This window comes from Schistocerca serialis, chromosome 7, assembly GCF_023864345.2.
Source record: "Schistocerca serialis cubense isolate TAMUIC-IGC-003099 chromosome 7, iqSchSeri2.2, whole genome shotgun sequence".
In the NCBI taxonomy this organism is placed as follows: Eukaryota; Metazoa; Arthropoda; class Insecta; order Orthoptera; family Acrididae; genus Schistocerca; species Schistocerca serialis.
The window spans coordinates 592615880-592643831 of NC_064644.1; the positions used below are offsets into that span (position 1 = coordinate 592615880).

At 42.7% G+C, this 27952-nt stretch overlaps 1 pseudogene; it reads left to right on the plus strand.

Annotated features, from left to right (window-relative positions):
- LOC126413270 (myrosinase 1-like) overlaps positions 1-27952 on the plus strand; it is a 277606-nt pseudogene that overhangs the window by 33022 nt on the left and 216632 nt on the right.

Genomic DNA, 27952 nt, shown 5'->3' on the forward strand with positions numbered 1-27952 from the left:
TAACGCCACGGTCCAAGCTAGTAACATATATAATTCTACTAACCCTCTAAGACATCCCCCCCACTGGTAAAAGCACAAATTGCACCCCGTTATCATCCTCATTTCATCCCCCATCGACACGCAAGTCGCCGAAGTGGCGTCAAATCGAAATACTTGTAGCAGCCGACCGGTCTGCCCGACGCGAGGCATTTCCATTCTGCTATATTCACTTAACAGGCTGTTAAGTGCTGTGTCGGTCCCTCACTATGTGCTCTTACAAAATACATACAGTTTCTTGCAACTTGCCTTACGGGCTAACGAATATGCTTGTCCCGCTTCCTTTGGTTTTCCGTCCTCTTTTTCTGCTGAACACTTATTCCTTTCTCGGGTGACAGTGACGTCGACCTACCCACTTGCGTCATAATGCCTCGCTTCCTGCTTCTCTGGCATGACTTGAATTTGCCTGAGACTATGTGAGTGAGTTTTAATATTTTTTTCTGATTTCTACCCCTTACTATTTTGTGTCGTAACAGCCAGATCGAGGAAAAGTTGACTTTCGGTTAACTTTTCAACACGGGCAGCTTTTGTTATCAGTTTTGCAATATTTTCGGCAAAATAATGCGAAGAAATGATCGTCTCTGTGGTTTTTGATTTTATCAGTATATTTAGGCAAATGCACGATTTTTGAAATAAGGTCTGGGATAACTTTAACTACTTTCGAATCCAATATTAAAATAGCAAATAGTAGCAGCACTTCATTTTAAAATCGTTACAATAGGTCTTCCCGCATAAGATACAACATTTTGTACAAAAATATATGATGCTTTGAAGTATTAGTGTTGTATCAACTATTTCACCTTTTATTTTTATGAAATACGGACGTATACTTGCCACAAATAAATCAGATACTGATAGCAAGAGTCTCTTATTAGAAACGTGACGCTGTCAGCATTCTGTAAGGTTAGATCTTGGTTTTAATTCTGTAGTCATATATCCGAAGGACTACCAATTTTATACACAGCTTGTAGTACAAGTAAGTCTTACAAATACCACGATGTATTGCTAAAGTTACGTAACTTAAGTTTATTTGCAGGGGAAAGTTAGACTGCGTTTCAAGAACAAGAAGCTATATTTATGAATATAAAAGTGTTACGAGTGAGCAGAGTAACGTGATATTGGTAACATGAAGCTATAATTGGGCGCAGGTGACGATGTACCACTGGGACCTGCCACAGGCGCTTCAGTACATCGGCGGATGGCCGAATCCACTGCTCGCCGACTACTTCGTGGAGTATGCCAGAGTGCTGTTCGAAAACTTTGGAGACAGAGTAAGTGCCGGTGGCTCCATTGTTTCTCGCACCGCCTTCTGCTCACTGCGATACATGTCTGAGCGCCGTGGTCGCACAGGTGAAGTGGTGGATCACCTTCAACGAGCCGTCCGTCTTCGTGATGGGCTACGCGTCCTCTGGCGGTCAGGCGCCGTCGCAGAACGCCTCCGGCATCGGCGACTACCTGGCCACGCACACCCTGCTCAGGGCACACGGACTCGTCTACCGCCTCTACGACGAACAGTACAGGGCCACGCAGAACGGTACGTTTCATAGTTTACTTGCATTACCTTGCTGTCGAATTATCTCAGTCTGTCAACCTGAACGCGGCGTTTAAAGAAAAGTGTAATATATTAATAAATGTAAAGCACTAGTTTGCTTTTGTTCTACGGTATTCCTTTTATTATGTTAGCCGGTTTTCTGCTTACAAGGCCGTCTTCAGACATTTGCTGAGTATTGTCACCAAAGAAGTTACAATGTGTGTAAACAACACTGGAAGAGAAGTTACACGTCTACACTGAAGCAAAAAACTACATTAAGTAACATGTTTGACAGTGTGGTGGTAAGGCAATGTAAAAAGTAAAAAACTGAACAGTACATAATAAAAGTAAAAACGGAAAAGACAGGAAAAAACTAACACAAAATAGGAGCAGCATGCCTACATATTAATAAACAAAAGTAATAAAACGAAATAAAATTAGTACTTGACAAGTTAAGCCCCATAAGATTTCACACACATTTGAACATTTGACTACTTGACAAGGCTACTTCAGGAGGTACAGAACATGGAGAGTGATACACAAACCAATTGAAAGAAGAAAGAATTATCAATGTAACTACTGAATTTATAAGGAACTTAAACAATAGCAATAAAATAAACAGAAATGAATAAATGCAGGAAAATGGAGGAGTGTGGGAGAACATACTGTAAATGCAATATTTGAGAGTGTGGTGGTACTGCACTTTAAAAGGTGAAAAAGGCTGAACAACACACAAATACAAAAGGAACAAACAGGAAAAACATTAACATTATACTCAAAACTGTGACTACATAACAGTTTGAATTAAAAAAATGAACCAAATAAAATAAAAACAATATTTGATGAGACAACTACAAGAGGTATTAAACCAGTTAGAAGAAAGCTTTAACAATAGAAACTACAGTTTATATGGATTACACAGACAATTTCAATAAAATGAAAGAAGTTAATGAATATAGCAAAATGGGAATATGCAGGAACAGACAGTGTTGGAAGCATGAAAAACAGAGATGATTATGTGGAGCTTTGGATAGGGGAAGTTCAAAAATGGCTCTGAGCACTATGGGACTTAATATCTGAGGTCATCAGTCACCTGTTCTTAGAACTACTTAAACCTAACTAACCTAAAGACATCACATACATCCATGCCCGAGGCAGGATTCGAACCTGCGACCGTAGCAGTCGCACGGTTCGGGACTGAAGCGTCTAGAACAGGTCGGCCACCGCGGCCGGCGGAGGGGAAGTGTTGAGCTGTGTCTGGTCATTTAGGATTAGATCTAGATTGTGAGCTAGATGTTTGTTAATGTCCAGGGTTTCCAGGAGATTGAGTTTATGGCCTTTGTTTTTGGTAAGTGAAGGACATGGAACACTGGCTGGTAGTTGTGACCCTCACTCAGTATATGCTCAGCAAACGCAGAGTCAGAATTCTGCAACCTCCAGCTGCGTTCGTGTTCAGCCAGCCTAGTTGATATGTCTCTGTCTGACTGGCCAATGTAAAACTTAAGTTGCAATCAGAACAGGTGATTTTGTATACCCCACTGCTGGCTAATATCTGGATCTTATCTTTGCTATTAAAAATACACTGGGCTGTCGTGTTCATAACGTAGTAGGAAAGCCTATACTTAAGGCCTTCAGTGCTTTGGCTACAATCTGTGATACTGTTGGGTTGGCAGAAGTGCCAACACCGTGTTGCTAGAGGAGGCCGAAATGCACGCGTTTTAGCTCAAGCAGGCTGGCGTGAGGAGGGAAGAACTATACTGACGTGAGGTCTGGAATATGACAAGGAATGAGAATTCAGAAAGCGAACGAAATTAGTTTCATACTTAACTTTAATCCATTATGATGAACCTCGCTCTTGACGGTACATGATTCACAATATTGTCTGTTCAGAATTCATTCTAATTACTGAATATGGCGCCTTGCTAGGTCGTAGCAAATGACGTAGCTGAAGGCTATGCTAAACTATCGCCTCTGCAAATGGGAGCGTAAGTAGACAGTGAACCATCGCTAGCAAAGTCGGCTGCACAACTGGGGCGAGTGCTAGGAAGTCCCTCTAGACCTGCCGTGTGGCGGCGCTCGGTCTGCAATCACTGATAGTGGCGACACACGGGTCCGACGTACACTAACGGACCGCGGCCGATTTAAAGGCTACCACCTAGCAAGTGTGGTGTCTGGCGGTGACAGCACAGATACCTCTCCCAGATATGGTAATGTACACCATTTGTACAATGGCTGGGGAAGCAGACAGGGCATGGAGGAGGGGTATAATTTTCCGTATTTGTTTCCTATGCAGAATGTGGTCAATAAGGACAGGACTGTAGCCATTGGCCATCTAGGCTTTAAAATTATCTGTGGACAGGGGGCAGATATGAGACGCTGTACCATTGAGTGGAAAGCTTCGTGTTTGTGAGCTGTGGGGTGTTGTGAGCAACAAGGTATTACTGTGTCTCTAGTTGAATTTTTTTATAAATTTTGAAATAATGTGTCTAAGTACTGTTGTTAATGGTGAGATCTAAGAAGTTTATTGAGTTGTTGCCAACCTCCATTGTGAACTGCATCTATTTATGTTGACTGTTTATGTTTTTCAAAAATGTGTTGCCTTGTCTTAACAGTCCTCGTCACATATCTAAACCATTATTTGATATTTGGACTATTTTCAGAAAATGTTGTTCAAAATGGCTCATAAATATTTCAGCCAACAGTGGACTAAGAGGGGAACGCATAGCTAAGCCATCTTATTGTTTATAAAGAGCCACCTTGGAACTGGAAATAGTTCTGTGCCAAGCATGTCTGAGTGGCCAGTTTCAAGTCATTCAATTCCACAGGATTGACATTAGACTTGCACATCAACTCTGTCAGAATATCAGTGCATTCCACTGCTGGTATGTTGTAAAACAAACTGCAGACATCAAAGGATACTACTTTATCACTCTGTGACATAGCGTACCTTTTATCTTATTTACAAGGTCCACAGAGTTTGAAATACCATGCTTTGGTTTGAATTTAGTCTTGCTCTTAATTAAGGCATCCTCTTGAGACTTCCCGATATCAAAGTAGAGGTTTCAGTACTGTTTATATGGTGTAAAGTTTTAACATGTACTCGAGCTACTCATTCCATTACATCTCATTTATTAACGTGTCTTCGACCGGCCAGTATGACTCCCCCTGCCGATGTTGGCCGGATCAATTCTAAATTCCGGCACATACGTAATAACAAGTTTTCTGGTCGCCGACGTTTTATCAGTGACACACCTTATACCAGATCTTTGGTTCAAATGGCTCTGAGCACTATGGGACTTAACATCTGAGGTCATCAGTCCCCTAGAGCTTAGAACTACTTAAACCTAACTAACCTAAGGCCATCATCACACACATCCATGCCCGAGGCAGGATTCGAACCTGCGACCGTAGCGGTCTCGCGGTTCCAGACTGAAGCGCCTAGAACCGCACGGCAACACCGGCCGGCCCAGATCTTTGTGTTCAATCATCCCTTTCCCCTAATGAAAGTGCTGCACCATTGATATCCTGGACAACGGTGTTGTTTCGCTTAGTCTTCCTATCACCATGATGGAAGACGCCTCATCGTGGTATAGCGTCATTCACAATTTGATCCCGAGCAATGAACACATTCATTGCATTGGTCTTCGTCTGACTAGTCTTCTGGACGTATGGCATCAATGTGATGTACTGTGTATGTGTGTGTGTGTGTGTGTGTGTGTGTGTGTGTGTGTGTGTGTGTGTGTGTTTGTGAACGCGCACGCGCGTGCTTTGACTTTGCGGGCGCCTAACGACGAGGCTATCAGCGCCCTGATACATTTCAAATGAAATGAATGTTGACGAAATCGCAGAATTTGTTGCATACAGTGAAACTGAAATTACAAAACGACACTCATGCACTTACTCCCACCTCGCTAGAACTCATTCACACAATCATTCCATCTCATACGCCTTAAAACAACGGTGATAGTGTGAAAGGTGCTATACTAGGGATTAAACAGAAGTAAACCGACAGAGGAGCTACAATAACGGCACATGCAAATGTGACCGGCTGACCACTTACAAAAAACACGGGCTAGCAAGTCATCCTATCAAGACATTAAGGCCATCTCCCTAAAATCTAAGGAAAAATGTTGGACGCTTTACAAAACGTTAAAACTTTAACCACATTCGTTAGAACGTCACTTAAAATAGAGGGCAGCTCCATCGGCAAATCTGCCGCTACACTCTGGTCTGAAAATAAATCACACAGTAATAAAATGTGTAATAAATCACACAGTAACAAAATGTGTACGCCTGTACGCGACAAGCACCACACATCGGAGGGTCCTCTCGCCAGAGCGAGAAGCAACGCGTAATAGGGCTCTGGCGCACACGAAGACGAGTGAAGAGGAACTTGTCACGTCGATGTTGCTGGAAGGAGGTACGCCGTGACCAAATTGTGGGCATCAGTAGACGGAGCTTCATTTCCAGCCACTAGTCCTCCCATAGACGCAAGATCCTGTGTCTCAACAGCGAGGCAATAGTACGTAGAGGGGTGGCACACCAACCTAACTGGCGGTCGCAGCACACCTCTTCCGCTGCTGTAGCTGCCCTTTTATTCCCCGCAGTACCCATGTGCCCTGCCACCTAGCAGAAGGTTACCTCTTTCCAGCAGGAGGAGAGCGTCCTGGGTATTCTGGACTACTTTATCTGTTGGGTAAAAGCGTTAGAGAGAGTGTACAGCACTCAGAGAATCGCAACAGATAAGAAATTTGGTACTCGAAACACATCTCATCTGCTCCAGTGTCCGCAAGATCAAATACAATTTCGCGTCGAAGACAGTAAAGTCCTGAGGCAGTCGGACCTTGAGGACACGATCAGGGAAACAACCGAGCAACGAACGGAATCCCCCCTGTTTTGACCCATCTGTAAAGACAGCTATGAAGTTGTGGTGCTGAGTTAAATGCTCTTAAATAATGTATTAAAAACATCTGTAGGAGTACAACGTCTCCTGCACTGTACTAAATCTAAAATTGCTCTTGGCCTCTGCAATAACTATGGTGGCAGACGGTTAAAACCCTGGATTTGGGATTGTACATGCTCCGTACCAAGTGACTATACATATGTCACACGTGGATCACAAAGGCCCTTGCTGCTCGGTCGACTGGAGAAAAAGCGTGTCAGAGGTGATGTGGTATGCAGGTGAAGTTGGAATTCTGAGGAACTTACATACTTCACGCACCATGAGGAACTGCCGTCTGATTGTAAGTGGCGGTTCGCCAGTCTCAGCACAGAGACTGCGTATGAGGCTGGTCCTGTAAGCACCCGTCGTGAGTCTGCTCCCTCATGGTCGACAGTGTCATTGATCTTCAGATAAGAAGGCGTCGATGATCCATATACTGTGCATCCATAGTCTAGCGAACGGGCGAAAGCTCTGTAAAACTGGAGCAGACGTGCTCTGTCTGTTCCACAACATCTGTGGCTTAGGTACTTCTTCAGGGTCAAGGCTTTCAGGTATCTCAATTGTGCCAATCACGACAATTTGAATTAAAAAAAAAAAAAAAAACGAGGCCCAGAAAACTCACTGGGTCTTTAAAAAGCAGAACTGTGTCCCTCCTATGCAAGATAGGTAAATTAAAAGTACGACGAGAACGATTAAAATAGAAACACACACTTATCTACAGAACACTGAAAAACCTGTCTTTGCATCCCACTCCACTAACCTCCGCAGTGTATGTTGCAAGTGACGAGTCTCTGTTGTAACACTGGAGGAGGAACAGAAAACACCAAAATCGTCCACAAATAAGGAACCTTGTACGGGATTCTGTACCGTAGACGTGACACTGTTTATGGTCGTGGCAAAGAGGGTTACACCTAAAACACTGCCCTGAGGGACGCCATTCTCTTGCTCAAAGCGATCTGACAGCTTGAGGAGGGTGATAAAAATTGTCTCCATCCCAGAGTTGGGAAAGTGCCTGTTTGCCGCATCTAATTAAAACATTCGAAGAGGGTTTTCTTTTATGTTGCTGGCAAATGTCGAAGCACGCAGTACCGTATTTGGTCGTGTCTGGGTGCAATATCACGAGTCTCAGACATTGCCGGTTCCATATTCCACTAGGAGAAAGGGTAGTTGAAGCACTCAGAATTGTTGGATCTGAAGTCCAACTTGCTCCTCTCTACAGCCACACGGTAGCAGCGAAACGCTGGATCCTGGCTGGGATTGGCTACAGTCTTTACAAAACGTTCTGTCATCGTCTGAGAGAGTTCTACAATTATTGTTTGGAAACACACATTTTTCATCACTGCTGCTGTCGGTAAACGACTTTGTTTACCTTCTTTTTTTACCTGGTGACGGCTTCCCATACTTATGTAAAAAAAGTGGGACTGTTGATGGAGTTCAGGCAAGAACGCTTTGCCATAACGTTGAGAGGCACCCACATGCCTTGCTCATACTGTGGCATCAAGCAGCCAGGCCTGCAAGATGAGTGGTCTGCCAAGCGAAGGCATTTATTCTTATTTATCGAGTAACATCAATGACTGATTATGAACTCTAGCACTCACAATTAAGCTACAAATTATTCTCCTGTTTGAATATTACGCAACGGAAACGGATAACGAACATCTGACTATTCGGAATTTACACAACTCTGATCGTTCACTACGCTCTGGCAATACCACATTTTCTTTCTTGCCCAATGGCTTTGATCAACACGTGGCCATCGCACTGAATATGAATGGCGCACACGTTATAAATTCTGGATATCATGACTACACACTATACGAAAAACAAGGCCACCAATCTTTTTCTTTTCATTATCTTTTTTATTTCGATAAATTCTATTATGATTCAAAGATAACCTAAACACACCATTACATTTTATACAACAATTACACATGAGAAACTCCGCCCACTGGGCATGGCTTTACATTGGTGATTCTCTATCTTATGGTCTCGTAATTATCTAACGCTACAGTGCACTTTCTGGATAGGATGGTGAATCTTTTGCTATATCTCACACTTCGACTCTCACACCCATCATCACGAAAATTTCCTCCAGACCGAGCAGTACAAAAAGGAACATGCATAACCCACTGCCTCTGAACCTATCTTGCTAGTCTCCCATGCAAACCATATCACACTGGCAACATAGAATACATCACAAAGAATAGTCACAACGTTAGAATCACTTCACTTTCAGCTTCCCCACTTCAATTAGTATTCATCCCAGTTTCACACGACACTGCCCCACTTCGTAACTTTTCTTTCCTACGACGAACTCTAGAGGATATATGCACGTCTTCCTGTGCAATGCAAGCCAAGTGGCGTTGCTGGATAGACGGCTGACTCACCTTGCTTCTCTCTCAGAGTATTAGAGCCTGAATCAAGCGTCACACGGAAACATAGCACGCAAAGTAACATTAAGATCATATTTGTCACACACGCAAGTCCTCAACTGATTCCTTGGCCAAGCACTTCTCTTTATCCTTTGTCTCATACCCAGATTGAGACTCACACAGTACTCACCACGTGGAAGTGCTCTTCTCTAATTTCAAGTCCTGCACACGCCATTTCTTAAATATTTCCAACTTACAGTACACACGGCAGTAATTCAGCTTAACTTTAGCACTCGGAAGTATTTCAACTTAGTACTAGCACTCGCAAGTATTCCCACTTATTGCTACACGTGGTTTCATTGTGACCGTTGGTCTCTTCCGAAGATTACTACGATCCCCTTAATATTACCTGCCTGTCATTTAATTCTCCCCCCAAAAGTTCCTGAAATAGAGAAATAATTATTCCAAACTACTCTTAAGTATTTCACATGCATATCATCTCTCCACTCTTTTGTCTTTACGGAGCACACCTAAGACAGGTCTTACCAAAACAAGATCCAGCGCCAGAGTGCTGAAACATGGCCGTTCTTCAGGTCATCTCGCACCTCCGTCGAGTTGGGGGAGCACCATGCCACCGTATTGGTCAGCCACATCTCAGGCACTCAAAGCTCAGGTAAATTTCATCTCTTTGGTTCTACCAAAGGTGATCAAAGGACAATCTCAAAGATGATCATATATTGCACATTAGCAGATGACCATACATTCATTCATTTCACAGATCTTACCAAATTGGATGTAGGAATTTATTTTGTGGGAGTGCACATACACTCCTGGAAATGGAAAAAAGAACACAGTGACACCGGTGTGTCAGACCCACCATACTTGCTCCGGACACTGCGAGAGGGCTGTACAAGCAATGATCACACGCACGGCACAGCGGACACACCAAGAACCGCGGTGTTGGCCGTCGAATGGCGCTAGCTGCGCAGCATTTGTGCACCGCCACCGTCAGTGTCAGCCAGTTTGCCGTGGCATACGGAGCTCCATCGCAGTCTTTAACACTGGTAGCATGCCGCGACAGCGTGGACGTGAACCGTATGTGCAGTTGACGGACTTTGAGCGAGGGCGTATAGTGTGCATGCGGGAGGCCGGGTGGACGTACCGCCGAATTGCTCAACACGTGGGGCGTGAGGTCTCCACAGTACATCGATGTTGTCGCCAGTGGTCGGCGGAAGGTGCACGTGCCCGTCGACCTGGGGCCGGACCGCAGCGACGCACGGATGCACGCCAAGACCGTAGGATCCTACGCAGTGCCGTAGGGGACCGCACCGCCACTTCCCAGCAAATTAGGGACACTGTTGCTCCTGGGGTATCGGCGAGGACCATTCGCAACCGTCTCCATGAAGCTGGGCTACGGTCCCGCACACCGTTAGGCCGTCTTCCGCTCACGCCCCAACATCGTGCAGCCCGCCTCCAGTGGTGTCGCGACAGGCGTGAATGGAGGGACGAATGGAGACGTGTCGTCTTCAGCGATGAGAGTCGCTTCTGCCTTTGTGCCAATGATGGTCGTATGCGTGTTTGGCGCCGTGCAGGTGAGCGCCACAATCAGGACTGCATACGACCGAGGCACACAGGGCCAACACCCGGCATCATGGTGTGGGGAGCGATCTCCTACACTGGCCGTACACCACTGGTGATCGTCGAGGGGACACTGAATAGTGCACAGTACATCCAAACCGTCATCGAACCCATCGTTCTACCATTCCTAGACCGGCAAGGGAACTTGCTGTTCCAACAGGACAATGCACGGCCGCATGTATCCCGTGCCACCCAACGTGCTCTAGAAGGTGTAAGTCAACTACCCTGGCCAGCAAGATCTCCGGATCTGTCCCCCACTGAGCATGTTTGGGACTGGATGAAGCGTCGTCTCACGCGGTCTGCACGTCCAGCACGAACGCTGGTCCAACTGAGGCGCCAGGTGGAAATGGCATGGCAAGCCGTTCCACAGGACTACATCCAGCATCTCTACGATCGTCTCCATGGGAGAATAGCAGCCTGCATTGCTGCGAAAGGTGGATATACACTGTACTAGTGCCGACATTGTGCATGCTCTGTTGCCTGTGTCTATGTGCCTGTGGTTCTGTCAGTGTGATCATGTGATGTATCTGACCCCAGGAACGTGTCAATAAAGTTTTCCCTTCCTGGGACAATGAATTCACGGTGTTCTTATTTCAATTTCCAGGAGTGTATGATCAATTAAATAAATAAATTGTCATTCTTTCCTACACTGGTATCCAGCTTCGGTGTATTAAGTGAAATTGAGTTATTACCCACAAAAAATATGTTGTTCTGACAAGGATAACGAAGAATGTTGTACCTATTTTCAATGTCGGGCAGTACTGTACCCTTTCAACGTTTCCCTGCTGTCCTTAATTACGTCGAGCCTTGACACTTACAACCGCGAAGGCTGTGAGGCTGTCTGCCGCTGGGCGGTATTTAGACCGTCGAAGGGCCACACGCCTTTTACGGTTTGCTGAACGGTCTCATCAGTACACCAAGCTATAGGTCGCCCCGTAAGACAACCAGAGGACTTTGGGGTGCATAACTCAGTGACACGATGGATTACTCGTGTGAGGTAGTCCACCCATTCTTGGAAGCTACATTGTCGCGGTTTTCAAATACAGCCAGCTGGCTGAACTGTGTCCACTTAGCACTGCTGACAATACATTTCGTTGGCTTATATTCAGATAATTCTCCAACCTGTAGCTGGATCCACAGTGGGAAGCGGTCACTAGAATGAAAGTCATAAGTTGCCTTCCACTGAGCTGAGTCTGCAAGGGTGGGAGAACAGTAAGAGCGATTGATGGCTGGGGACGATCTAGTAGCAGCCGGGAAATGACTGGCACTGCCTGTATTGAGGATGAACAGCTCCTGAGACATCATGAGGTTCTCCAAGATTCGACGAATTACATTTCCATACAGGTTCTTCTGTTGCGGACGAGAACACTGGTACCGGGTTCGCAGATAATTGGTTTTCCTTATCCGATCATCTGAAGCTGCTATCTCAGTTAAACGTCTTCTCCGTCTGCACTTACCCATTTTCCCTCAGACGATCGTGTGGTTCCACGGGTACTACACTGACTATGCAGTCGGGTGTGACAATACCAACCCCATATTTTTCACCAACATATGACGAATTCGCATCGGAAATGGCAGAGGCTTTCACGTTATCGTCAAGGTACTGGAGATTTATAGGGCCTTTCCCCTTGTTGCCGGCCGAAGTGGCCGTGCGGTTCTGGGCGCTGCAGTCTGGAACCGCGAGACCGCTACGGTCGCAGGTTCGAATCCTGCCTCGGGCATGGATGTGTGTGATGTCCTTAGGTTAGTTAGGTTTAAGTAGTTCTAAGTTCTAGGGGACTAATGACCTCAGAAGTTGAGTCCCATAGTGCTCAGAGCCATTTGAACCATTTTTCCCCTTGTTCTGGAGCCTTTCCGCATTGCATTCTTCCTGGAGAAAAAAATTTGTGTTTCCTTTGAGTCCCAGAATAGTGGAATTTATGGGTATTAACTTTTATTAAAAAATGTTCCACGCCTGCATTAAGAAGCAAGGGCTGTGTGAGTTCTAAAAAACGAAATGCAAGAAAGTGGTTAGCGTTCAAGCTCTATAATCGGTGGCTCACTGGATCGAGTCCCGCTCATGTTTTTAATGTATATCTGTTTTTCAACAGTCGTGATATTACTTCATATCTATGAAGTTTGACATGTAATATAACGAAAAAATACTTGCATTTATATGAACGTTTGTTGAATTCACAATGGTATTTAGCTGTTTTCTAATATTAAATATTATGACAAATACTACATTTATAACTATCCACAGGTAAACGATCAAATGCATAAAATTTTCCTGAAAATGTATGCAAAAGGCGTTATATTTGTAGGTGGGTAATGTATCCAGAAGTTCTTTGCAGATGTACGGTTCCTCCTGCAGACACAGAGACAGGACCAATTCGGCATTTATCTTGGGTAGCGATGTGACCCTACTAGTGTTGCAAGAACGACGAATGTTCGTAAGAAATTTTTGAAGAACACAAAATTTGTATTTTTTACTGCAAAAATGAACATATGATACTCAATGTCGTAAGTCTTCAGTTTCACAGAGGTCCTCGTCAGTAGTAACTGTCTTTTCTCGTAACATTTCGACGTTAGGCCGACCATGTTATTCTCCCATTGCCACAGCATCTGCAGAAATCGTTGTAGATGATTCTTATCTTCTTGAAGAAGATTACCATAGTGTGCGAAGGCATCTATTGACTGACGTTATGCGGCTGCATTTTGCACTGAGTCTTCATGACATTCATCATCCGCAGCAGTGGAAGAATCGGGAGTCGCATCCATTTTTGCAGTAAAAATGTTAATTTTGTGATTTTCGAAAAATTCACACATGCGCGAGGATCTGTGTCTTCTGCAGGTCGAACCGATCGTGTACAAGGTAGTTCTGTGTATCTTATCCAACTGCAAGTACGGGGTGTTCAAAAAGTCTCTCCGCAGTCCCGTATGACTGTTAGCCGCGCGTGCCGTATGTCGCAGTGAATATACCGAAATGAAACTCAGTGAAATACAAGTTATTAATTCATTGCATATTCATTTTTACTTACAGTGTCCCCCCTGTTGCTGAATACACAGTTCAGTTCGTCTAATCATCTTTCTGATGTGTTGGCAAATGTGCCAACACCTTGTAGATAGAGGAGGCCGAAATGCACGCTATCTAACGCAGACGGGCGTGAATTCTGGAACAGGATAAGTATTGAATGCTAATAAGAAAATTATGCAGCTCCTCGAATACTTAACTTTTATTTATCCTTGTTGTGAATACAACGTTCTTGATGAGACATTTCATACGATCACAATCAAACTATGTAAGGCTAATGGCGCCTTGCTAGGTCGTAGCCATGGACTTAGCTGAAGGCTATTCTAACTGTCTCTCGGCAAATGAGAGAAAGTCTTCGTCAGTGTAGTCGCTAGCAATGTCGTCGTACAACTGGGGCGAGTGCTAGTCCGTATCTCGAGACCTGCCTTGTGGTGGCGCTCGGTCTGCGATCACACAGTGGCGACACGCGGGTCCGACATGTACTAAATGGACCGCGGCCGATTTAAGCTACCACCTAGCAAGTGTGGTGTCTGGCGGTGACACCACACTTTCCAAACACAAGCTGTAACATTTCTTCTGTGACAGAAGCAGTGAAAGTGGATATTGCAGTACTCAATTCATCGATGGATTTTGAACGGCTTTTATAGACAGTTGCTTTCGCTGCACCTCAGAAGAAAAAGTCAAGTGGTGTTCGGTCAGGCGATCGTGGAGGCAAAAGTCCCTGTGAAATTATGCGTTCACCACAAACTTCAGCAAGCAGTGACATTGAGACGCGAGCTGTATGCGCGATTGCACCATCTTGTTCAAAATAACTGTACAGTACTTCACTCCTATGAATGGGTACAGAATATCACTGCAGTATCGTTGTGCGTTTATTGTTTCGTTGAAAAATATGGGACCCACAATCTGACGCCTAGAAATTGCAATCCAAACTCCTATTTTCACAGAATGAAGTGGTTCCTCATGAATACACAATGGATTTGCAGTACTCCACATGAGAGAATTTTGCGAGTTCATGTACCCAGATAAATGAAACGACGCCTCATCAGTGAAAAACGTTTCATTAAGAATATCCCTTCCATTTTGTTGAACGAAATTTTTGAACCATTGAAAATAATGCAGTCTCTTGCCAAGATCAGTATTTTTCAGTTCTTGCACGACTGTCACTTTGTATGGGAAAAGTTCTAATTTTTTTTGTTACAGCTGTGTGGGCCGGTCCGACACTAATATCGATTTCCTGAGCCAGTTTTCCTGCTGACTTGTTTGGGACTCCTGGACATTTTATCGGAAATATCGAGTAGTTCATCCTCAGACAAAACGCTAGGACGACCACTTCTCGGTGCATCTGTCACTGAACTTCGAAATTTGTTAATCAAATCTCGCGCAGTATCACGATGTGGAAGTGTTGTCTGCGAGAAAACTGAATTAAATGTTTGACGAACTGATAATGTGTATTTACCGCCAGCTTTGAACTCTTGTGCTAAAAACACACGTTCTTCAATGGTTAGCATTTTAACAGTGACAAAAACGAAACAAACGAACAAAGGAACTAAACTTAAACGTTCACGTAAACACGTAACGACACACATCAACGAAACTACAGACGCTGGCTGAGATAAACGAAACAGTGGAATGTTGGGAGAGTCCACTTTAAGGGAAGTAACCCAGGCAGGCGAACAATCATACGGCACGCGCGGATAAAATCACACGGCACTGCGGAGAGACTTTTTGAACAACCGCTATAAAGAGTTTCGCAACACACGACAGACTTATATGTTCACGGAAACTTCATCCGTTTGTTCGCTCTCTTGTTTCACTTGTCGATAACTATTAATATAGCACTTGCTGTAATAATTTTTTTAATGTGTGTGAAATCTTATGGGTCTTAACTGCTAAGGTCATCAGTCCCTAAGCTTACACACTACTTAACCTAAATTATCCTAAGGACAAACACACACGCATGCCCGAGGGAGGACCCGAACCTCCGCCGGGACCAGCCGCACAGTCCATAAACTGCAGCGCCTTTGACCGCTCAGCTAATTCCGCGCGGCTGTTATAATTAAAATCAGTAAAAGGCCAATAGCAATCAGTAAATGGTCGTGAAAATACGCGTATTTTTTCATTATATTACCTTTCAATTTCACATATATATGATGAAATGGTGCGGTCAATAATATGACCAGCGTTGAAAATACACTCCTGGAAATTGAAATAAGAACACCGTGAATTTATTGTCCCAGGAAGGGGAAACTTTATTGACACATTCCTGGGGTCAGATACATCACATGATCACACTGACAGAACCACAGGCACATAGACACAGGCAACAGAGCATGCACAATGTCGGCACTAGTACAGTGTATATCCACCTTTCGCAGCAATGCAGGCTGCTATTCTCCCATGGAGACGATCGTAGAGATGCTGGATGTAGTCCTGTGGAACGGCTTGCCATGCCATTTCCACCTGGCGCCTCAGTTGGACCAGCGTTCGTGCTGGACGTGCAGACCGCGTGAGACGACGCTTCATCCAGTCCCAAACATGCTCAATGGGGGACAGATCCGGAGATCTTGCTGGCCAGGGTAGTTGACTTACACCTTCTAGAGCACGTTGGGTGGCACGGGATACATGCGGACGTGCATTGTCCTGTTGAAACAGCAAGTTCCCTTGCCGGTCTAGGAATGGTAGAACGATGAGTTCGATGACGGTTTGGATGTACCGTGCACTATTCAGTGTCCCCTCGACGATCACCAGTGGTGTACGGCCAGTGCAGGAGATCGCTCCCCACACCATGATGCCGGGTGTTGGCCCTGTGTGCCTCGGTCGTATGCAGTCCTGATTGTGGCGCTCACCTGCACGGCGCCAAACACGCATACGACCATCATTGGCACCGAGGCAGAAGCGACTCTCATCGCTGAAGACGACACGTCTCCATTCGTCCCTCCATTCACGCCTGTCGCGACACCACTGGAGGCGGGCTGCACGATGCGGGGGCGTGAGCGGAAGACGGCCTAACGGTGTGCGGGACCGTAGCCCAGCTTCATGGAGACGGTTGCGAATGGTCCTCGCCGATACCCCAGGAGCAACAGTGTCCCTAATTTGCTGGGAAGTGGCGGTGCGGTCCCCTACGGCACTGCGTAGGATCCTACGGTCTTGGCGTGCATCCGTGCGTCGCTGCGGTCCGGTCCCAGGTCGACGGGTACGTGCACCTTCCGCCGACCACTGGCGACAACATCGATGCACTGTGGAGACCTCACGCCCCACGTGTTGAGCAATTCGGCGGTACGTCCACCCGGCCTCCCGCATGCCCACTATACGCCCTCGCTCAAAGTCCGTCAACTGCACATACGCTTCACGTCCACGCTGTCGCGGCATGCTACCAGTGTTAAAGACTGCGATGGAGCTCGGTATGCCACTGCAAACTGGCTGACACTGACGGCGGCGGTGCACAAATGCTGCGCAGCTAGCGCCATTCGACGGCCAACACCGTGGTTCCTGGTGTGTCCGCTGTGCCGTGCGTGTGATCATTGCTTGTACAGCCCTCTCGCAGTGTCCGGAGCAAGTATGGTGGGTCTGACACACCGGTGTCAATGTGTTCTTTTTTCCATTTCCAGGAGTGTATATACATAAAAAATAAGAATGAGTGGGCTTGAGCTAGCTATCTACCGATTACAGCTCTCGACTTAAAAAAAATAAAAAACAAACAAAAATAGAAAATCAGATTTTATCCCTGTCGTCGGTGACTGTGGCTATTTTTATATATATATATATATATATTATTTTTCTTTCGTTTATTTGTTTATTAAATTTTTATAGTTCAATAAAGCGACAGCAAGAGTGCCACAGAAATGAAATAAACTATGAAACAATATACCATACCTGAAAATGGGCCAGGGCAAGAATATCACAAGGACCGGTAAACTCAACCGGTACCTTGACGATGAAATACAAGGTTCAGCACATTTGCGAGTAAGTCGTGGTATAGGGGCGGGCGCAGACACCTCCAATATGCGGTGTCAAAATATTGGTGGAAGGCGATTGGGTCTGTGCTGTCCCCTACATCTACAATGTAATGAACATAGCGGCCCAACAGCCATGGAGTTGTACTTGAGTTTGTCATCGGAAAGTAGGAGGAATCTGGACGCAACAGGATATCGGCCGAAAAGGCAGTCTCAGCGGCTGGAGTTAGCAACGCTAATCGTTTTTTAAGCCGGTGCCAGTTCGCTTCGTCAGCGTGACATTATTTAGAAACAGCATATACTGAAACGGTTGCTAAAAGTTAATGATAATTGTGGTTTCAACTGCGTTGATTCATTATAAGCTCTGAGTAGCCAATGAAAGTGTTCACTGTCATGATGAAGAAATAATGTCGAGATCAGTTTTGCTTTCATAAGGCACGGAAATACTCTGTGTTTATAAAATGTAAAATTGTCAATGAAATGTATTTTCTTTAAGTAGATGTGAACTATATGACTGTTAATGTCCAAAATGAAAATTGGTTCCAGGTAGCGTAGGGATCACGTTGAACATTGGAGGAAGCGAACCAGCTTCAAACTCAACGGAAGATTTGGAAGCCGCTGAGAGGAATCTTCAGTTCAGTGTGAGTAAGATAAAATACTACATTTTCAGTAATTCAGTAATACTTATTCTCATCCGATAACAAATTTTGCGCAGTAATAATATAGTTACTTCAATGGATTAACATGATGTACCCTTCTCTAAGAGTGTAAACAGCTCACTGTCTACCAGAGATATCATTATGATGGTAGAATGAAAACCATACTACGAACCGCCTTTGGTCACCTTGATCCAACTGCAGAAGGGTATATAAAAATATTAATGCAGCAGAGTTCGGAAATCTGTGACCGTTTACTTCGTCATACACATCCTAAGAATAGGGTCAACGATGTTTTCTAAAAGCCTGAACCACACTTCCAACACGGCGAGGAGAGCGTAGCGTGAGATGAATGTCTCCATATTTATTAATTTAAACAAAAGCATCTATTCCAAATAGGTTCTACTCAACTGAAATTGAGTGACTCTTACAGCAGTGTCTTCTGGGATAGTGAACAGCAGAGTGTTTAAGGTAGCCTTCCTCTTCAAGCCACATTTTGTTCCCTTATTAGTGTAGGGAGTAAGATTTCGTTTCCCACGCTGGCTGAAGCATCCGGTGGACCATATGGCGTTGCCAGAGGACGGTGGTGTGAGGCGCTGTGGCTAGAGAGGAGAACGCCCGCTACGTCAGCAGCGAGGTACTGTACTTAGGTAAAGCACAGTTTTACTCTTGCGCTGAAGCAAGTGACCTTATTTAACAAATATTTGCTACCGAAAGTCACTTTTTCCCATACGGATATTAGGATGAACCTACAGCTCATAAGAACTTTCTTACAACAATATTACGACGCCAGAAATAGACCTTCTTAATAAATAAATGAATAATGTTTAAGCAAACGAAAATGTACAAACGGCTACGAAATGTCACGAGTGTAAGTACGAGGTACAGGCTGTGCGCCGTAGTCGCCAGTCGCTGATGGGATGGCTTCCAATCTAGATCTGGCTCTCAGGAAACTGTCAGTTTCCAGTTAAATCATTATTAATTGTGTCGATATTGTCGGTTTATGGTGTTAAGTAAATAAATACATGATAATGGCAGCCCTTTTGAACGTTGTTGCGAATAATACAGCGTTCCGCTTGAACACAGAGTCACAGCAAGAAGAATTGCACTTTACAATCTGACGGTGCCGATCCTGCTTGTGTGAGGGACATAAACTTCGAGAACGTTTCTGCAAAACAGATCGAAAGAATCCTACACGACGACTCATTAAGAAAGCCCAAGGACGGATGAACTTAATCTCCACAAAATTCGGATGGAAAATTGCGGTCAGTGTTACTCTGTGCTTCTTATACCATCTTCTACGGTCTCACTGGCTAAAAAGAAACTTTTCTGGGCGTTTAGTACAAGTGGGCGGTTCCTGCAAGTGCTATCAATAGTGATGAAGTCTCATTAAACAAAGTTATGCGATGTCTCGAGAAGGAAAAGTTATCAGGCTCAATCACAACTGCCTCCAAAAGGAGTGTAAACGTGGCAATGTACGAGGGCCTATCATGAATTAGGGTTATCAGACATATATTGGAACGTGTACATTTTAATTCACACGACCCCTACAGCCAATTGGTAGTACATACATTAGGTTATTTTCCGACATGGTCACCATATTGGTTTAGGCACTTGTCGCTTCGTGGGACGACTCTGAATATACCCTTCTGGTAAAAATCGTGTTCAGCCACATTTCCACGAAGCGTCTCACCTCCTTGTCTGGAGTGAATCGTCGGCCTCCTATTTGCTCCTTTAAGTGAGGGAAAAGGTAAAAGTCGCTTGCAGTGAGGTCCGGCCTGTAGGAACGATGGTCAGTGACGTCCCAGAGAACAGTTTCAACAGCGTGGTGGTACTCTTGGCAGTACGAGGTCGCACGTTGTCGACAAGAAACATGACGGCCTCGATGATAAGTCCTGCGCAGTCATTTGAAGGTCTTGCAGTATCGGTCAGCGATCACTGTCTTCCCTCTTTCCAAAAACTGCACGAGTGTGTCCCAAAACATTGCGGCCGTCACCTTCCCTGCTTTTGGAGTCACCTTAAACTACTTTGTCCTTGGAGATGAGGGATGTTTCCACTCCACTGACGGCCGCTTTCTGCTGGGGGTGCGGTGGTCGATCTAGATTTCGTAACAAATGACAGTGCTGTGAATAAAACCGTTCTCTTCAGTGGAGAACCGTCGTAAAAGTTGCAGGCTTGCCTCCATGCTCTTCTCCTCGTGTCAGTTGGACAGATTTCGTGGAACCTATTGGGTACAAACTTCCCAATATTGCAGAATATCAAATTCGAGACGAACGCTTCCGGAAGGCACTGCCAGTTCTACCGTCACAGGCTGTAAGTTGATTCCGAAGTTATCCTGAATCAGCTCCGGCACGCGAACTGTGTTCAAAGCTGTTGTTGCCGTGCTGGGTTGACACCTGTGATCCTCGTCGGTGATGTTTTCTCTGCCGGTCGCATACTTTCGACACCATTCTGCAACGTGATGAGCATACAGAACAGTCTCTCTGTAAAGCTCTACCAATTGCCAGAGAATTTCAGCCTTGTTTCCATGTTTCGCCCACAGAAATCGAGTAACTGAGTGGATTTCTTCGTGAGACCAGTTTTAGAGGCGAGTCGCCATTTGTGCTCACCTACAACTAGCACATTTTCCAAAGGCATGTATCAGAATTACCGCGCACCGCGCGTACCTAATTTCTTTATAACAGTCGAAACTTCAGGAATAGCGGCCTTGTAACCTGAATTCCTGATCACACCCCCCCCCCCCCCCCCCTAGTTGAGAAACTGACTTGGCTGCGAAACTGAACAGCTGGTTTCATCTTCATGCTGTAAACAATTACGCATAGAGTACTAATTGAAGCTATTAATACAAACCTTAGGTTGTTGTTTCTGGAAGGCGACAGGGGAAGGAATGAAAGAGTTCAACCTCTTGCGTGTGGAAATAGATGGTGAGTTTATAATGGGTAATTTGATATGATTTCAAGTGGAGCAAATATTGGCAAGTTGCTTTAACTGTTCAACAATGTAAAATTGTGCATTCTACGTTACGAGAAAAAACGTAGTATCCTACAATACAATATCAGTGTGTCACAATTGGAATCAGTCAACTATTGTAAATACCTTGGTGTAACAGTCTGTAGAAGTACGAAAAGTAACAATCGCATACATAGGCGGCAGCCTTTGGTTCACTGGTAGAATACCAGGAAAATATGAACAGTCTCGAAACGAGAACGCTTACGAAACACTCTTCGAACCAGTCTTAGAATACTGCTCGAATGTGAAGCACTAATATCAAATAGGACGAACAGCGGACACAGATCGTACAGAGAGTCGGGCAACACGATTGCTCACAGGAAGTGTCACGAAGAGGCTGGGGAACTTGAAGTGGCAGTTTCTTGAGGACGAACGCCAACTGTACCTTGAATCTATAAAGTTACAACAATCGATTGGAAGAGAGGACTCTAAGAATGTACCAAAGCGCCCTGTGTGTCGTTCCTGTAGGGATTGCGAAGATATGATTACACTAATTATAACACACAGAGGTGGTGATATTCAGTCATTCTTGATTTACCTATTTAGTTTCTGTGTTGCTGCGGGAAAGCGGAAATGCACAAATTATAGGAGAAGCATATTTGTCTGCTGTCATCAGGGAGGACTCTACGCGCACCCCATCTACAGCCAGGACGGGGATTACCCGGCAGTAGTGCGCCAGAGGGTGGACGCCAACAGTGCTGCAGAGGGGCGGCCCCGTTCACGGCTGCCAACTTTTACAGAGGAAGAGATTGCGTACCTCAGAGGTAAGTTGTAACCTCCCCACAAAAAAATAAAAGACATAAAAATGTTCCAAAATTCAGTTCCCCACAAAAATGAAAGATAATTCAATGATAATGAAATCTCAGTGACAATGAAAATGCAAATAGACCGAAATGTCGATCTTTGGCCCTGTGCAATAATTAAATCCGAATTATTACCTCAGTAAATCTGCATCTGCTCTTATTTTCGCCATAGCTTGGAGGAAATGCATCGCAAGTATTCTTTGAATTTAAGTGAAACTTTTCTTTAAGGAAATGGATGGGAAATATTCTTTCAATTTAAATGATTGTTTTCTTAAAAAAATTGCTTTGAAAACAAAATTATTATTGGGGCATTTCTTGAACAAATTAATTACTTAAAAAATATACATTACATTATCTGATGTGCGCAATGCTGCTTCATTATCTCATTTAAAACACATAGCTCATCCCGAATCTTGACCAGAGACCCATGTCGACGCCCGCCGACTCCTCACACACAACTCCGACTGTCTCGCACGCGCTACTAGCACAGACGAACTACATGCTCTCGCAACTCGCTACGTACAACAACAGCTCCGCAACTGAACTGAACTCTCGCGTAGTCAAGCACAGACTAGCAACGATAACTCTCTGGCCAGAGATTCTGTCATGCCTCGCCATCGCTGGTACTGAATCCATACATACGCGTTTCATAACCCTCCACTGGGGGGGGGGGGGGGGGGCAAAAATTTGGCAGCGATGGTGAGTCATTTGGACTTGCCATGAGCAACAAATTTTTTCCTAACTAATTAACTTTACAATCACAGAGTATACAGATGTAGTAAATGTGGTGCACAGGCACCGAGTACAAAACATATAAGACAATAACAAATATATATATATATATAAAATGAGTACAGAACGTATCAGCAAATCAGAAAAATGTATATACAGATCATATTGATAAATGACGAAAGTGCACAGTTACTGACGTTCAGCACAAAACATATTAACATATGACATAAGTGCACATGTACTGAAAAATTCTTCAACTTTTTCACAACAAATCTCATTGACAAATGACATAAGTGCACGTGTACTGGAGTTCAGAACATATCAGCAAATCAAAAATGTATATACAATATAAAAGACAAGAGTGCACATATACTGTACTTCTGAATATATCAACAAATCGAAAAAATGTACATATAATGGGTAGAAATCATGTTACAAAAATGACAAAAGTGCACACGCACTGAAAAACTCTTTAGCATTTTCATAACAAATAAACGTAATGGTAAAAAATCACGTTGACAAGTGACATAAGTGCACATGCCCTGCAGTTCAGAATATATCAGCAAATCACAAAATGCATATAAATAGAAATCATGTTAGCAAAAGAAATGATTTTCACTATGTTACAAGAATTAGGATAGGAAAGGGAAGGATTGCATCATGGTTGTAGCACTTTAGGTTGCACGCAGCTGCTCTGAAAGTCCATATCTTTCCACAGAAGTACAACACCAAGTGACACAATTTGAAGTTCTTTTCCCAGAAGTATTTATCTGCGTAGCCAAGACACTGAAATGTAGTAGTAATATTCCATGTTTTCATTTTGGCAGTACATTATGTACACCAAACAGTGGGACCATAATAACGTCTCCATCGCTCACGGTGGTGGACAGCGTGTCGTGTCAACACCACGCTCTTACAAGGCACACCAACGTAGAATCAGTGCAAAAACCAAATATAGTGCTCCATGATTAGGAGGATGTACAGGACAAATGGATATTTCAGTAATTCAGGGTAGTGAGGTCAGAAGGTGAAGGACATTAAGTCACATACTAGTCTTAATTAGGAATTACATTAGTAGTTTGCGGCATTCATAGCCCAGTTATTGAACATTCCTGTACCATGTATGTAGTATTACAGAAAAATGTTCATTAATTGTTTTACATAGAATATTTGCACTCATTCTCTAATTACAAATCATTAGAAGTCATTACTTAAAACAGGAGGTAGTCAATAATAATGTTAATACTCAATCATTGGTCATCCTAATACAGTCATCATTTCTCAGTTACAAAACATTATTAATTAGTAGTATTCATTTTCCATTTGTAGTTTCAATATAGTAATAATCAGTAGACTTCTTTACCTAATTACAAAGCATTATTAAATAATCGCTTTCTTTTCCAGTTACAAAGCATAATGAATTAATAGTATTCATTTTCCAGCTACAAAGCATAATTAATTAATCATTTGTCATTTCAATATAGTAATAATAAGTAGCCTTCTTTTCTTAGTTACAAATCATTATTAAATAATCGCATTATTTTCCCAGTTACAAAGCATAATGAATAGCATTCATTTTCTAGTTACAAAGCATAATTAATTAGTCATTTGTCATTTCAATATAGTAATAATCAGTAGCCTTCTTTTCTTAGTTACAAAGCATTATTAAATAATCGCATTCTTTTCCCAGTTACAAAGCATAATGAATTAATAGTATTCATTTTCAAGTTACAAAGCATAATTAATTAATCATTTGTCATTTCAATATAGTAATAATCAGTAGCCTTCTTTTCTTAGTTACAAAGCATTATTAAATAATCGCATTCTTTTCCCAGTTACAAAGCATAATGAATTAATAGTTTTCATTTTCCAGTTACAAAGCATAAGTAGTAGCATTCTTTCCCTAGTTACAAAGCATTATGAATTAATAGTATTCATTTTCCAGTTACAAAGCATAATTAGTAGTTCTTTCTAGTTACAAAGCATTGGTTATCTCTATACAGTAATTAGTAGTATTCATGTTTCAGGGGACATATTATTCGTAGCTGATCAGCATTACTCAGAACTCTCTTAAACTGGTATCATTATCTGGGACTGGTAATACATATTTTTGTTAGCAATGCATTGCGTTGGGTAATTATAGGGGAAAGCAAGAGAGAAAAATTTGCTTCTGGGTTGTTGGTGTAAATGAAAATGTGTAACGTCATTTGTCATAAGTCAGCTGTGGCAAGATTATGAAACAAGTAGAGTATATGTAATCACATTCATAGGTGACACAGATTTAATGAACAACTGCTTATAGCACATTAATTTCATAAATAATTTCTCCTGCAAAAATATATAAAAAAATGGATTATTAAGCTGAAAAAAGAAATGCATTTTATGCTGAAAAGTAGTGAACTTCGAATTAACAGGTAGTGAAATGTGTATAAAAAATGTGTTCCATAGCTGTCCTTTCCAAAACCTTCATTCATTATACCATGCAATATAACACCTGCTGTCAAAGCGAACTGCAACAAATACTTAAATAACTACATAGCATAAATACATAACTTCAACATTATCCTCATCTGCAAAGAAAACTTCATTATCCATATCATCATAACTCCACTATCATCATCACCTGCAAAGAAAATCTTCATTATTCATAGTAGCTTATTCTTCATCATTATTCATCAGCATTCATTATCATCTGCAAAAAATCACTTCATTACTCATTATACAACTATTCCTTATCTCTAGCATATTTCATCACTAAAACTAAGATGTTTAGTTCTGTCTGACAGCCTGCATCAATCGCCTTGTACTCTGAAAGAAAAAATTAGTTAAGACTGCTATTTTACGATGTGTATAGTATATTCTTGTTAATGCTTGTTAATCCTGATCCATTTACTCTTCCTCATAAAGTTATTGCATCTTCTTTCGTTTATTCCGTAGGTGAAATTCCCATTTCTGTTTAATTTATTTCCTTTACACGTTATTTCTTTCTGAAAATGATGAACAAAGATTAATATAGTGCATTTACATCATATACTCACTAAATAATGACTGGTTTATGGTAACATAATTAAGCATACAGCATAACATGACAGAAAACGTAATATGTCAAAGACATTGACAGTGTTCAGATGCAAAAATGTAGACAGAATATCACAATGCAGCAGCAAAAAATGTAAATCAGTCACGATCTTGAGATGTCATAGGGCAAAGAATGTCAAAGTCAACTGGTGTGTGTTATATCTTAACTATTTCACAGTGCATACAAACAAAACATGAAACAATCGTATATACATAAGAAAGACAAAAAGAAAAATGTGATGTTCGTTGTGTTCATCTTGTATGTAGTGTAGTTAATAGAGGCGAGAATTAAAGACTTTAATGGAGAGAAAATGTAACAAAATTGACATGTCACTAGATAACATTGCATAATTATTCATAAGTTACGTAAGTGTCTCTGGAAAAAAAAATGCATAGTCTGATATGTAACGACAAGAGAGAGCGACCTGCTAACCTTACCTTGCCGGGCACTTGCCAAGAAAAAATACGATAATCATCAATAATTAGTCATGTGAATATAATTGCATAAGTGGTCATAAAAATTAGTAAATGGCCTCATAGCATGTTACGTCATAAAGTGGTTTCATTCAATAAAGGCTTTAGTGTTTGACACATGATGGTTCCCCTTACTTTTCCTGGTTGTCACAGTTTCGACGTGTACAACATTGGGGTGAGGAATGCTGCGAATCCGATATGGACCTGCGTATAGCAGTTCAAATTTACTGCACTTACCTTTTATTCTGCTGGATAAATAGTGTGTACGTACTAATATCTTCTGTCCGATGTGAAAGTCACAGCGTGTACAAACCTGTTTTTGCTGTCTTCTCCGGCGCTCTGCGGCACGTTTGATGTTGTTCAGCGCAATGTCAATTATTTCGTGGTGTCGTAATCGACGAGATGTAGGAAAATTTACTAATTCTGTAATTTTGTTTGGTGGTTCAACGTTTTTCAGTATAACAGACGGAGATAGCATAGTGGATTCATTTGGAATGGAATTAATTACATCTTGGAATGAGAATATGTGTGTGTCCCAATCAATATGTCTTTTGTGGCAGTATATTCTACACAGTTTACCAATTTCTTTCATTAATCGTTCACAAGGGTTCGAAGAAGCATGGTACCTGGATATATAGATCGGAGAAATGTTTCTAGCTCGTAACATACGTGTCCATGTAGCAGAACGAAATTGTGATCCATTGTCAGAAATTACTTTCATCACATGCCCTACATGAAATAGAAAATGTTTTACAAATGCTTTCGAAACAGTTTTAGCAGTAGCTTTGCGTAACGGAGTGAAAGTAACAAATTTTGAAGTAAGTTCAACAGCGACAAAGATGAAGCAAAAACCCCTATTGGTTCTCGGAATCGGACCAAAAATGTCTACAGCGGCCATGTGTCTTAATTTAACAGGTACAATGGGATATAATGGAGGAATATGTGAAGTGGTGTCTGACTTAGCTTTCTGGCAAATTTTACATGACGCTAAAACTCGTCGTATACGTTTCTCCATGTTGGTAAAATAACAGTTCTGTCTCAGTATAAGAAAACATTTTCTGGCTCCGTAATGTGCCTAACTTAAATGAGTACACCAGATCAATTTGTTAACCAGTTCGTCAGGAATGCATAATAACCAGTTGTTGCTGTCAGGATGAGAGCGGCGAAACAGAATCTCATTGCGTACAGTGTAATGGTTTCTAATCGTAACATTATTCCTATCTTGCCAAAGGTGTTTAATTTCTTTCCACACGTTGTCTTTATTTTGCTCTTTTGCTATGTCCTGTAATGACGACGAAATAAAATTTTCAAATGCAACTTGTTGGATGTACATTACGCTGAAATTTGCTTTGCAGAAGTTGGATGCGACGTCTTGCTGATTGTTGCTGATAGAACGAGATAGTGCGTCTGCTACAACATTTTGTGTGCCGGGAATGTGAACAATTATAAAATTAAATTCCTGTAAATAAAGCTTCCATCTGTTTAATCTGTCGTGTGTAAATTTAGCTGAAAGTAAAAATTGTATCGCTCTGTGATCTGTGTAGACAGTGGTATGTCTTCCATAAAGAAAATGTCGAAATCTCGTAAAAGCCCAAACAACACATAATGTTTCCAGTTCAGTAACAGAGTAATTTCGTTCAGCAGGTGACAGAATGCGACTTGCAAATGCGATGTTTTTAATTACTGTAGAGCCATCTTCTTCAATTTTCTGA